The sequence below is a fragment of the Adiantum capillus-veneris genome, chromosome 3 (assembly GCF_014529385.1).
Source record: "Adiantum capillus-veneris isolate H3 chromosome 3, ASM1452938v2, whole genome shotgun sequence".
Classification (NCBI taxonomy): Eukaryota; Viridiplantae; Streptophyta; class Polypodiopsida; order Polypodiales; family Pteridaceae; genus Adiantum; species Adiantum capillus-veneris.
The window spans coordinates 175,118,643-175,133,413 of NC_140933.1; the positions used below are offsets into that span (position 1 = coordinate 175,118,643).

The 14,771-nt window shown below is 43.7% G+C and overlaps 1 pseudogene; it reads left to right on the top strand.

Annotated features, from left to right (window-relative positions):
- Positions 1 to 4,455: 4,455 nt before the first annotated feature.
- LOC147462224 (uncharacterized) lies at positions 4,456 to 10,397 on the top strand (annotated as a pseudogene).
- The last annotated feature ends 4,374 nt before the right edge of the window (positions 10,398 to 14,771 follow it).

Here is a 14,771-nt window from a genome sequence, read left to right on the forward strand (position 1 = left end):
GACGACGGGTGCATGGGATAGATGGCGAGCAAGGCAAAGTAGATAAGAAAAAGATGCTCACATGTTGACAACTCCAACTTGATAACACTGCAAGGTCCGTCGTCTATGCCTATGCGTTTGTTTGGCAAAATATATAAATGCTATGGGACCGGGCAAGGATTTCGTTTCTTATACTTTTTGGAGAGACCAAAATCCCAACTCACCACCATACTTTTTGTATGGAACTTCTACATGACATGCAATGTATATTTAGCATTTTCACTTCGTGGCTAATTGCAAGACAAAATGTTTAACTATTCACATTGCTTTTATGTAGCTTGATTCAAACATTGTCATCTAGCTTGCACAATTGGATGACACCCGTACACGATTTCCAAGTCAATAGTGCATTTCAATTGTTAGTCCGTTTTGATGATTTTTGTATTTTTGAGCTTTTCAATGCTTCCTTAAGTTTAGTTTAGCCACACACATTTTCCTCACTAGTGCATGCTCAATCTCAATCATTGAATCTATATATCAAATATACACACACTTTGTTTCTCACAGTTTGGCAATTCAAGTTATGTATTACAATACTCAATGCCCTATGCACATGTTTACTTTATTCCTAGGTGGTTGATGTGAATCTACATATGCTTATATATCACAACCCAATGTTCCCCTTTGCATAACCGTTCTAGAGCACATAAGAGAAAATTGACTATGCTTAATTTAGAGTAATAAATAGACATGCGATTCTTTTTTAAAAGTTCGTCAATGCTATGAAATTGGACCATTTTATAGACAGCTATAGAGGTAATCAATAATCATATGCGCAATCCTTCTTTAAAAAAATCCAATGCACTTTGGACTTTGTTTACTTCAATGCTAGATGCTTGATGTCAATCTGCATATGTTATGTTATGTTCTACAACAATGCCCACCAACCTATAGATGTTCTGTAGCTACTGCAGCTAGAACTCTATTTGAGAGCCGTTGTGCAAGTGATCTATGATCAAATGAACATCAACACATACAACTACTCAATAATCAAGATCATCTTATGCCTATTACATATCAAAATTGGGTATCCCTTTATGACGTATCAAAAGATTTCAAATAAACCCCCCATGACAAAGTGAATTTCCTTTTATCTCTATTATATTCGTTTCTACATAAGATTCTTTCGAATCTCATCCCTTCCGCTAAGGGTTCTATTAAGGGCTGCAATAGTTCTTCAACTAGGGTTGCTCCACGTCTAGATGTGTTCATAGCTAGCTCATCCATATTATCACCTTTGCAAGGCACGCCCGCCTACTTTTAAAGTATCTTACGATCTAAATAACACCCACTCTAAGAACAACTATGCTATACATAAAAAATTCCAACACAAGTTTATTCACCATCCAATTAATGCCCACTAGAGCCATGGGAAAAAAATATAAAATAAAATTATATATATATATATATATATATATATATATATATATATATATATATATATATATATATATATATATATATATATATATATATATATAGAGAGAGAGAGAGAGAGAGAGAGATGAAATGTTCTATCAATGTCTTCTAAAGTCCATATTGACGTATAAGCTCAGAGAGTTACATCATGATGAATATGATACAAGGTCTTGATAAAACAAAAGAAAGAAACCAACTAAACAAAAATATTTCTAGAGCTATAAAATGTGGGTATTAAGAATGTGAGAGATACATATACAAAAATTGGGTGTGTATCTCAGAGAATAGATACAAAATGGTGGATATGTGATGGCTCGCATCTGCCACTGCATGATTGTTGTTGATATCCTCGATGGTGAGAGTCTGCACATGGAATCTCCTATGTCTCTCCCATATAGATTCGATCCTCTGTTCCAACCTCCTCCATCGATGGGAGCATTCCCTCATCCTGAGCAACCTGGATCTCCAACACTTTGCTCGATTATTCAATGTACATCTTCTCTAGTGATGTGCCATGTATCCCTCCTCTTGGGCTGGTCTTGTCTCTACTCAAATTTTGGATGGAAGAATATTGTGATATGTGTGTGTCTCCCAATGTGTGAACCTCTCTCTCTCTCTCTCTCTCTCTCTCTCTCTCTCACACACACACACACACACACACACACACACACACACACACACACACACACACACACACACACACACACACACACACACACACACACACACAGAGTAACCCTACTCGATATCATTGAATCTCGAATAGGTAGAGGCCAAGACATCTCTAATCCTAATATCTCATAACTCTAGATAGAGGCTCAAACCCCTCTCTAAATAGGCAATGAAAGAGGCCGCGTATCTCATAGTATGCTATATAATGGCACATATAGTAAAGATCTACATGTGGTCTCTTTGACACAGTCAGTTGTTACCATATACATGTGGTAGTGATGTGTGTGAACACACTTAGGACCGTCATGGCATTTTTTTCCTAACTAGGAGGTTTTTTCCCCCGTGCATTGTATATACGCACATCACTCTAGGGCTATCTATCTTTCCATTGTGCACTAAATAATACACTCTCTATTGTGTTCCTTGAGCTTCCTTATTCTTCTTCCTTCTTCTTCTCCAAGCTGTGTGTGTTTTCTTGCAATCCTTATTTTAACAACTGGTATCAGAGCAGGTTGTGTCCTCCCGGGCTTAGTCACTAGCAGCTCCAGCACACGCATGCTCACTTTGTCTGATTTTTGTGAGCTTTGGCGAGCGTTCACAGGTCAACAAAATATTTTGGAGAGCTCAAAGAGCCTAGTCTGCACATATTTTTTATTCGGGCTCATTTCGGCCTATGTTTCCACTAGAGGCAATATTGCACACGATATTTTGTCATTGTGTGCAAAATTTTTGTCATTGCCGTTTTTTGCATAACAGGTCCCGTATAGTCTTCTATGGTTTGTGCTATACAGCCCGTGTTGTTCCCACTTCGTTTCTCCTCTTTTCGTGCATTATGCAAATTGTTGTTGCAAGAGTCGCTTTCCAAAAAAAACAGGACTATACAGCGTGCAGTTGAACAAGCATTTATTGTTGCTCAAAGAAGAGATGGTAATAGCTTTACAGCCACTTCTCATGGTTCTTCTGCGAGTGGAAAATCACTTCTTCCTAACGCTTTTGCTAGTAGCAATTCGTCTGGAAATTCTGGTGATAAGGGAAAAAATAAGATGCGTTGCCATTATTGTAAAGCTAATGATCACTTGATCAAGCAGGGTCCTAAGTTGAAGGCAAAAGAGGCTAAGAAGAAAGATGGTGGCTCCACTGCAAATGTTGGTTTCACTACAAAGAGAGAGAGAGAGAGAGAGAGAGAGAGAGAGAGAGAGAGAGAGAGAGAGAGAGAGAGAGAGAGAGAGAGAGAGAGAGAGAGAGAGAGAGAGAGAGAGAGAGAGAGAGAGAGAGAGAGAGAGAGAGAGATAGAGATGCTAGTGTGTGTGTGTGTGTGTGTGTGTGTGTGTGGAGAGAGAGAGAGAGAGAGAGAGAGAGAGAGAGAGAGAGAGAGAGAGAGAGAGAAATGAAATGTTATATTAAATGGCTTCAAAAGGCCAAAATTCTCGAGCACTGAGCATTGCCACGCTCGAGGAACCAGGCACCTCCTGAACGTGCACACGCGGGGGCTACTAGCTAAGAGCCTAGAGAAGCTGCCACCGCGATTGCTTAGCCTTCCTAGAGAGAGAGAGAGAGAGAGAGAGAGAGAGAGAGAGAGAGAGAGAGAGAGAGAGAGAGAGAGAGAGAGAGAGAGAGAGAGAGAGAGAGAGAGAGAGAGAGAGAGAGAGAGAGAGAAATGAAATAAAGTGTTATATTTAACATCTTTAAACAGCCAAAATGACCTATGAGACCAAACTGATATGATGTTGGTGGATCTATTAGTGTCTGGGCCATTGTTGTAATTGTTGTTGTTGTTGTTGTTGTTGTGTGTGTGTGTGTGTGTGTGTGTGTGTGTGTGTGTGTGTGTGTGAGAGAGAGAGAGAGAGAGAGAGAGAGAGAGAGAGAGAGAGAGAGAGAGAGAGAGAGAGAGAGAGAGAGAGAGAGAGAGATGAAATGAAATGTTAAATTAAACGGCTTTAAAAGGCCAAAATGAGCTATGAGACCAAACTGTTACAATGTTGGTGGATCTAATAAAGTGTCTGAGCCATTGTTCACACACACACACACACACACACACACACACACACGCACGCACGCACACGCACACACATAATTGAAATGAAATGTAAAATTAAATGGATTTAAAAGGCCAAAATGGCCTATGAGACCAAATTGATACAATCTTGCTAGATCTAATAGAGTATATGGGCCATTATTGAGCGAGTGGGAAAAGAAGAGACACCGTAGGAACAATTTGAAGAGAGAGAGAGAGAGAGAGAGAGAGAGAGAGAGAGAGAGAGAGAGAGAGAGAGAGAGAGAGAGAGAGAGAGAGAGAGAGAGAGAGAGGGCATTTCTACGTCAGCGATGGCTCTGCCTGTTTCAACCGATGAAGGCTATTCTCAATTACTGGCCTATCATCTCTCTGACTCCTCTGAGAGCAGCGAGGGACCCTCACATGGTCTTTACTCATTCAATGCACCAAATGTCGTCACTGCCTCCCATTCATTTGCGATGGGGACCACCATCATTAGTGGTGCTTCCTTGCTTACAATGGAGGAAGCCCTTTTCTGCAAAACAATGGATCTGTTGCTTATAGCTATGGACCTGGCAATAATGGTGGAAACCTGGATAACTAGGCAGCTTCCAACAACCATGACTCTCACATTGATGCAGGACAAGAAGAGATGCAGAATGGTGGTGTGCTCCATAGAAATACGAGGCGTGATCTTCACAACAATCCCATGCAGAACCATTTACCAATCCCAACAATGGACATGTTGTACACTTTGATGGCATGGAAATACATGTGTATGCGCAACTTGTCGGTTTGCAACTATGTGCAAACACGCAAAATTCAAACCCTAGCTATGAAGAGGAGGAGGATGTAGATGATATGGATGAGGCTAAGAGGCAACACGAAGAGGACAGTGTCGTGATCTTGTAGCTTGCCTGATGAAAATTTCATGGATTTGCTCAATGTTCAACTATAAACATGACCTACAACCTAGCACAATACACCCCCACGTATTGTGTTCCACATGCCAACTTTGCATGTAGTCCACCTTCATCATTGTGTGTGCACGCGTGTGTGTGTGTGTGTGTGTGTGTGTGTGTGTGTGAGAGAGAGAGAGAGAGAGAGAGAGAGAGAGAGAGAGAGAGAGAGAGAGAGAGAGAGAGAGAGAGAGAGAGAGAGAGAGAGAGAGGGAGGGAGACATGGTTGCGGGCATCACCTTTCACAGCTCCTATTGAATGGGGAGAGAGAGAGAGAGAGAGAGAGAGAGAGAGAGAGAGAGAGAGAGAGAGAGAGATCGGAGAGAGGGAGGGAGACATGGTTGCGGGCATCACCTTTCACAGCTCCTATTGAATGGGGAGAGAGAGAGAGAGAGAGTTGCAAGTAGTTGTGTGCAAAATCTTGGCTAGATTTCAAATCTACCGTGAAGTAAACCGACAAAATACTACAAATTTTAGAGTAAATACCACCATACTTCAAATTATGACCTAAAAACTGGAAGAGTTTTAAGTGTGCCCTTATTTTCTTTGGCTAGGGGGAGAGAGAGAGAGATCAGAGACCATACGGAGAGACGGAGAGAGAGAGAGAGAGAGAGAGAGAGAGAGAGAGAGAGAGAGAGAGAGAGAGAGAGAGAGAGAGAGAGAGAGAGAGAGAGAGAGAGAGAGAGAGAGAGAGAGAGAGAGAAATGAAATGAAATGAAATGTTATATTAACGTCTTCAAAAGGCCATAATGACCTATGAGACCCGAAAGTTACAAAGTGGTGGATCTGATACAAAGTCAGAGTAACAAAATAACCTAACAACAGTACAAAACAAAGATATATACTATGGGGTCCTAAGTTGGTCGATGTGAGTCAAGCAAAACTAAGCAGAATAATGGATGGCTTGTTGGGATAGCTGAATCACAAGAGATCTAGCATCGGTCGTTGGCGAATCTCATCAATTTCCTCCATGGTTAGTAGTCTGACCGGGCGTCGTGTATGCCTGGCCAGCGTGCTCCGAATTTTCTGTCGTAGCCTTCGTCGATGCTGTGTAGTTCTTCGCAGTCGCGGGCGCCTGGATTTCCCCAGTTCAATCGCTCGGTCAATCAGTGTGCCTCTGGTATGAGACGGGGGGGAGCTCTGTTGTGGGAGTGGCTCTTGTGGTCGGTTGTCCCGTGTCTGCTCTGAAGAAGTCTGTGATCCGTCTTTGAGACTGGCTAGCCTCGCCATTCATCAGGCTATCTCTGTGTCTGCGCAGCTCGAGCAAGAACAAACCCAGGCATCTCTGATCTTCGTATCCCATGACTCTTGAGAGTGGTCCAAAACTCTCTCTAAACAAGCAATGGAAGCGGCCTCGTATCTCGTAGTAGACAGGGCAGCGGCATGTATAGTGTAGCTCTGTCTCAGGTTCCATGTTACACAAGGGGCATGTCCTGTCCTCTGCTGGTACTCCGTTGTATCTCCCAGCCTCAATCCGCAACTGGTGAGAAGATGTGCGTAACTGGCCAATAGCACATCGTATCCCATGAGACAAGTGGGTATCCATGTATCTGGGTCTCGCCACAAAACCATCTTTCTAAGCTGGAGGAGGTGGTCTCTGTAGAAAGCCATCTTCGTGCCCAATTCCTGTGCTGGTTGTATCCATGTCCTCCTGGTGTCTAGCAGGTCAGGTCTTGGCGGATGAGCTTGGTGATCTCTAATTGTGTAAGAGTGAGAGATGGTGCATCCAATGAGTACTGGAATGGTGGCAGCCTGTCTATGCTGAACCCATGTGCCTGAACCATGATGTCATCTCCCCATACCAGCATGTTGTATCTCCTTGTGTGGATAGCTGTCGAGAGGATTCAAGTGCTATGCGAGCATATCTGTCTCTAGGAAGTGCCCATGTGCGGTTTATGAAGGAGACTGATCTGGTGAGCGCCTCCACCACAACTGGGGGGGACGCTAGCTCTGCTCGGATAATGGCCCGTGGTACTGATGCCTTGGCTCTAATGAGCCGCGAGATCATAGAGAGAGAGAGAGAGAGAGAGAGAGAGAGGAGAGAGAGAGAGAGGAGAGTGAGAGAGAGAGAGAGAGGAGAGAGAGAGAGAAGAGAGGAGAGAGAGAGAGAGAGAGAGAGAAAATGAAATGAAATGTTATATTAAACATCTTAAAAGGCCAAAATGACCTATGAGACCAAAGTGATACAATAACGGTGGATCTAATAGAGTGTTTGGACCATTGTTGAGAGAGAGAGAGAGAGAGAGAGAGGAGAGAGAGAGAGAGAGAAGAGAGAGAGAGAGAGAGAGAGATCCCACACCAAGCTCTCAGGCCTTTGGAAACACGGTATGACTCTAAGTTTCATCAAAGAAACTAAAACTTTCAAGGCCGACATACCCCTCCTTCATTCGTCGTCCGTGGATTAGACTACAAAAATGGGTTGTTGCATGTGATCACATAGCCTGCCTTATGAAAATGTAGCACTATACACATGTCAACTTTACATGCAGCCCAGCTTCACCGTTGTTGTTGGTGTGTGTGTGTGTGTGTGTGTGTGTGTGTGTGAAAGAGAGAGAGAGAGAGAGAGAGAGAGAGGAGAGAGAGAGAGAAGGAGGTGGGGGGAGGGTGGGCAGAGAGAGTTGCAACTGTTATGTGCTTTCAAGCGAAAGTTAGTTTTTTATAAGAATAAAGACCATGTTTTTTTTTTTTGCCGCAGCAATGCGCGGGTCACATACTAGTTTAGTTGATATGTGTGAAAATTTTGAAGTTATTTGAGGTTTTGAATGATTATGTCTCCAGATTTAAAACATCAAAGTTTTCTCATACACAATTTTGAGTATTTGAAGTGATCCAACAATTGTTGCTTAGGCTTTATTTTTAAAAGACCCTCTAATTGACATATTTAAGCATGTTACGAGGATTTTTTTTCCCCAAAACTCACAATTGTGAGTGACTTATATTAATCGACCCAAAAAATTACAATGTCTTGTCATGCTCATGTTAAACCATGACATCATCCATTACGAGGATTATCTTAAATACACCCGTCCGATGCAAACAACATTTAAATTGATTTGTAAAAGAAGGACACTTAAGTGTCTTGTTTTGGTAACAAACTGGTGTAAAAACATTTGAATATGTAAAATTCCTATCGTAACTTTATTTCACCTTAGTGTAAAAACATTTGGAAATCATGGTAATGTGGTAGATACCTAAGATTTTAACATAAACTTCCGTTGTTTAGTTTGACCTGACAAATGGAGTTCAAGAAAATCGTTTACTCAAGCTGTGCCTATTGTGGGCAATCTCTCAATGGTGGTCCACTTTCATCAACCACATCTAGGTACTTGGTTGAGCCGGAGACATATGGGAGTGTTAAATTGCTATATATTTTAATAAGTGTCTCCTAATTGTTAAAGATAAATTCAACAATTGTGAAAGTTCTTAGAATCTTATGTAACTCCCATCATTCCCTTGCTCTCGCCTATCCACAACACTAAGTCTCACGGGGTAATCAAGGAAGCTCGAGAGATGGAATCAACAGTTGTAAGCCAGGGGGGAGGGGATTTCGAGGCAGTTCGGTGGACAAAAAAAAACCGTGGTCAACATCCTCAAGGTGAATCGGACCCACGACTTGCCCATTGACAGGCTGGTGCCCTAACCACGTGAGCATGTAGCTTTTGATGGTATCCAATGCAAAACACACCCTTATATGGTGAACACAAACAAGAAAAAGCAAACTCGGCCAAAAAATTTAAACTCAAACATCCGACGGTGCACTTTGTTTTTGAATTTCAAGCCCTGTTTACAGGTGGTCGATCCCACGGCTTGGGCTTGGGCTTGAGCTTTAGTGTTGAGACTCGCCTATCCCATAGCCTGCCCATCCTCCACCGTCAATACTGAAAGAGAGAGACATCTCTTGGCACTGCAACACTCACCATACCAAGCTACAAGCAAGCAGAGATGCAATGAAGCAGGGAAGGGCGGCTATGAATGAGTCGAGTCGGGCCATAAGCTTACACAGTTAGCAAAGGACATGGAAGTGAGCTAGATCAAAAACTCACACTATATAACCAGCCCCCAGGAGCAGCAGGCTGCACTGCTAGTGCTAGTAGCGAGAGCCCGCATCCCCCCCCAAAAGTTGAAAGAGCTGTTGGGCTCTCAGCCTCAGTAGCAGCTTATTGGACGTCCAATAGCCACGTCACTGTCTCACTTGGGGTCCATCGTCCCTCAAAGGGGATCAACGATGGATGAAAAATATATATATGGAGCACCCCTATGCTGCTCATTTTTGGTGAGGAGTTCACTATTTATACCCAACCAACCTTGCAACCATAATTTGTTTGAAATTTTTTACTTTAATATACCACATCAATGCACCATTGTGCGCTTTCGTAGGTTTAGAACCTTTTGACAAATTAGTAACCACGAGTGGGACTACAGCCGCTTGATCCAAGAAGGGCATATACAAAGCCAAACACATGTCCAAACCAAATTTAGAACCGTGGCCTATCATCTTTAGATTTCTCTATCTTTTTTCAACCTTGACTTAGGTAAATAGAAAGCTCCATCCATTTAGGTACATGCATATAAGCCTAAACTCAATTATCAGTGGGACAATAAACATGAATAAAAACACTCAGTTTTCTAGAAACATAAAAGTATTTGGTCTTTAAAAGTATAAGGTCGGTTTCTGCTTGGATTGTAGATTGTGTCGAAGGGTGAATACCTTCTTACCCACTAATTATTGCTCATGAGTTTCTCATGCTCATAGTTCTGCTGGCCTCGATCGGTCACTTCAGTAACTAGTATGGCTGGCCGCCTCCGGCGGCCTTTCTCTCTTCGGCGGCTTGCGTTTTTTTGGCCTCCTCCTACATCTTACTTTGCGCCAAGATGGGGAGAGAGAGAGAGAGAGAGAGAGAGAGAGAGAGAGAGAGAGAGAGAGAGAGAGAGAGAGAGAGAAGAAGAAAAGGATTTATACGTCGTAGGAAACTATCCGAGAGAGAGAGAGAGAGAGAGAGAGAGAGAGAGAGAGAGAGAGAGAGAGAGAGAGAGTGAGTTAACATTCATTAACCCCACTGTATTTTTTTGGCGTTCTCCTGCAGGCTGCAGCTTACTTTGCGAGAGATTGGGAAGGATAAAGCTCGAGTGGAGGAAATGAAGCGGGAGTCTGCTAAGGTGAGAGAGGAAGTTGAGGAGGAGCGCAAAATGCTGCAGATGGCAGAGATTTTTGGCGTGAAGAGAGAGTGCAGATGAAGCTCGTGGAGGCGAAGCTGGAGCTGGAAGAGAATACACAGCGCTTGATAATCTTAGAGGGGAGCTTGAAGCTTTTTTGAACAATCTTCAGGCTCGAACAATCTTTGCATAGCATAATGAAACCCGTGTTTGAAAGCAATCAGTGGTACTGAATCTTTGTTGAAAAAGGTACGTGAATTGTGACTACCATCCTCCATTGGGGTGTGTGGGTGACTGAAGGAGAGTCTCTTTATGCCTAAATCTTTATCTCGAGATCTTTATAAGAATCAACCTAATTGTCTCTGGTGTCTCGACTCTAATGTGTGGGATGTCTCGTGAAAAGGGTTGTATATTGGACCTGTATGCTCTCATATGTTGGGCATCTCAATTGAGCCTATAGGGTGCATACTACACTGCTGCAACATTCTGTGGAGAGAGAGAGAGAGAGAGAAAGAGAGAGAGCACTCAACTTTTAAGTCCTTGTAAGAGAAAGAGAGAGAGCGAACTGGAGCAAGGAGTACAGTAGAGAGAGAGAGAGAGAGAGAGAGAGAGAGCTGGGCCGATAAGGGAGAGAGGAGCGCTTCGGTCCCGGCCAAAGGAGAGAGAGGAGAGAGAGAGAGAGAGGAGAGCGAGAGGAGAGAGGCTGGGATTAAGGGCGAAGAGAGAGCGAACTGGAGGCAAGGAGTACAGTAGAGGAGAGAGAGAGAGAGAGAGAGAGAGAGAGAGAGAAGAGAGAGAGAGAGGCGATAAGGGAGGAGAGAGCGCTTCGGTCCTCGGACAGAGAGAGAGAGAGAGAGAGAGAGAGAGAGAGAGAGAGAGAGAGAGAGAGAGAGAGAACGCTCTGGAGCTGGGCCAATAGCTACACCAGAGAGAGAGAGAGCGCCCCGGTGATCGAGGCCTGTGCAGTCTTCACCTTCATTTTGCTATCTCAACATCAAGAGTACAAATGAGGATAGATTCCTGACCCATTATATCAGCCACTCGTGTTGGGCACCCATTTTATCAAGGATCACACATACCCCACACAGTTTTAGCTAGTAGCACTACTATATTCATTTTAGCATCTCTTACTCAAACATGGTATAAGATTCACCAGTTTGCAATGGATTGGTCTCTTAGGTCATTTTAACCTTTTGAAGACGTCAATATATCATTTCATCTCTCTCTCTCTCTCTCTCTCTCTCTCTCTCACACACACACACACACACACACACAGGAGTTTGGAGTCACAATATTCTTGGCCATGAATGGCACACAAGAGTGACTTAATTGGTGAATTAGCGTTCCGTGAGAATTGACAATTCTGGTTTGGAGGACTCGCATGCAGTGCTGTAAAAGAATGCCGAGAGATAGATGATGAGGCTCCAGTTCTAAGTTGTGGTTCGCATCCTCCTGCGCATCTACAAACATCTCTACTTCCCATGGGAAACTCGTAGCTCTTGCTGCCGCCGGAGAGAGAGAGAGAGAGAGAGAGAGAGAGAGAGAGAGAGAGAGAGAGAATAAATTAAGATGGCTTTTACATAGAGCTCATGCTGCAGCTGCATACTCACATGCAAATTTGAAATAAGCTTTCATGAAGTGAATTTAAAAAAAAAAAGAACATGGAGAGAAGTGGAAGTGCCCCTCATATAGAAGCTTATAGCTACGTAAAACTCCCTCTGAGCCTGTATCTTATAACCTAGTGTTTGCAGCTGAAGGCTCCATGCAGTCACCAACACAAACATAGATGGGTACTGCGACCATCGCACAGGTTTTGCCGCCTAAAGACATCGGCTCCAGTGCTGATCCTGAGCTGACAGGAGCGGCCATTCGAAAGACTTTGGATCATGATTTGTCTCTGCAAATAAGCCCACCTTCCTGTAGAGGTAGTGGACAGTGGCCACCTTCCATTGTGTGCATCTTTTATATGTAGGGTAATTGCTAATGACAAAAATTCTGCTCATAGAAGCTCTTCCGTCTCTCTGTAAACACATGAAACACCGTAAAAGAATGGAGAGAGAGAGAGAGAGAGAGAGAGGGATGAGCCGGGCTTCGAAAGCTGGCAAATGGCAGCTACTGGCTCTTCATTCTTCTTGGCATCAAATGCTCTGCAGGCCAATCCAAAATCCAAGAGTTGACAGCTCTGCAGCTTCATGCTCATGCAAGCCAATCCAAAATCCAAGAGTTGGCAGCTCTGCAGCTTCATGCCGGTCCCCTCATATATATAAAAGCTGACTCCTCATCTCCTAATGATGGACTCTCTCTCTCTCTCTCTCTCTCTCTCTTGCTCTCTCCCGCCTTTTCGCCTCCCACACGGATTAGGCTCATTGTCTTTTCACCTTCAGGCCGCCTCGCACCTCCCATCTACCAAGAGAGCTCCATCCTCCACGTGGACTCCCTGAATCCCCTTCTCCACGCGGACTCTCTCTCTCCCCGCACACACGCACACCGTTTCGTTTGCCGTCGCTTCGCTTTGCATTGCACTGGAAAGAAACCTCAAATGAGGTGTGGCTTTTTATAGCTGCACCATATTGCATCCCGACCTACTGCCCGCAGCCCGATTATACTGTCCCACAGCCCGCAAGCAATGTCTCGAGAGTCGCATGGGGCTGGCGCAGTGCTGGACATGGAGTCGCATGGCTTAGAGAGAGAGAGAGAGAGAGAGAGAGAGAGAGAGGCCGCAACTCGAGGAGGAGGAGAGCGCGCAGTCAAGTCGCAGTGCTGGACGTAAGCCAGATGACGTGGCCTGGCGGAGGTGGCCTGGTGCAGTGCAGCCAAGGGCGAAGCGAAGACGTGGCCTGGTATATTGGCTGCAGCATATAAGAAGCTTTTGCACGGATTTGCTGCCACCTGGCAGCAGACTCTGTCATCTTAATATAGATATAAGATAAGATAGGTCTTAAGCTCAAGACCCATCCGTTTGAGTTCTCTTGGGATTGTTCCCGGGACATTAAAAATTCCCTTCTTTCATTGGTTGTCAAAAGAGATCATAGAGTATGACCTGATGCAGTCTTTTCTAGCAATGGATCAAGCCATCCGATATCTCCAATGCACAAGATTGCTATATTCTTTGGCATAGGCATGCATGTGCTATGCGCTCCAAGCAGGGCAAGCGGCAAGTGTGCTCCTCTAAGCAAGCTATATTATCAAGAAAAAGTACCCAATAAGTGGCTCCCCACCAAATTTTTGATGTGCATTCATAACATGAGGGCTCTAGTATGAGGGAGATTCATAAGGTTTGTAACACACACAAACACACAGACAATGAGAAGAAGAACAAGAGAATTTTTAACGTCGTGGAAAACTATCCCAGGAGAAGAGAGAGAGAGAGAGATTGTTTTTGACTGTGGCTGCATCGAAGATATTGGACCCAGCTTGCTACTATCTAGAGAGTCAATGGCAGTTGTGGCTGAGAGGTTGGAGGAGACAAAGAGTCACCTTGCACCATTAATTAAGAGAGAGAGAATGGGTGGTACATCAGTCCCTAACTACAAGCCTGCTCATAGAATGACAGAAGAGCATCAATATTGAATGTCGCAATCACCTCCTGTGACTCGCTGAGAGGCTAGCAGAGATAGAGCGCTAGCTTGCACCATTTTTTTTTTTGGAAGAATGTGAGGTCCCCAATCCCGAGAAGATTGGGGCGACTTGATAGATGGCCTTCCTTTATTCTCCTTTTCCATTGACAACACCCTACTCTATTTTCACAAAGTAAAGATACGAGCAATAGAAGAGAGGAAATCCTCTATCCATAATGTTTGTGGTTATAAGGGTCATACGCCATAGGCCAAGTCGATAAATCAAGGATTCTAATGAAAGCTGTTTTCTAACATAAAGATGAAATCCCATTGACATATTTAGAATCCATAAACAACACCTTTTTCCTTACGTTTAAGAGGCACGGCCGCCATCCATAAACCATAAATATGATACGAGACTTAGTTTAAAGTAACTCAACTAATCCGGTCCATAGCTTTTAGGGACACGTATGTTTGGGACATCTCGACTCTTGGCACAATGAGTTTCTAATTTCACTTCTCTTAATAAGAGGGAGTAGAGAGTTTCTCGACTAATCGAGACCACCCATCCTTGACTGGCAACCTGAGCCAGCCCCCACTTTCCACCCCACACTCACACTTTTTATCTTCTGTAGATATGTCCTAATTGCATATTTAAATTTGAGTCTTGTGTAATTTTGCATCTGCAGATATGTTTCTAGTTGACGAATGGCGCCTTGCAGATAGGTTCAGGGCTGACAAGCAAAATGGCAGGACTGACATTCGTGCAATATGGAATTGGGTGTTGTCTCCTTCAGTGCTCGTGTTTCCTCTATGGTATAGACTGTGTAAAAGAATCCCACTGATATGGCCAAGGCAACCACCTCCGTTGAGCGTCTAGCATAGGGTTCTCATTTTGGACCTTAATGGCTTACTGCTCAAGAAATTTGATTGTATAAATATGGTGAAGAATTGCCCTACTGGCAGAGAAAATGCGGT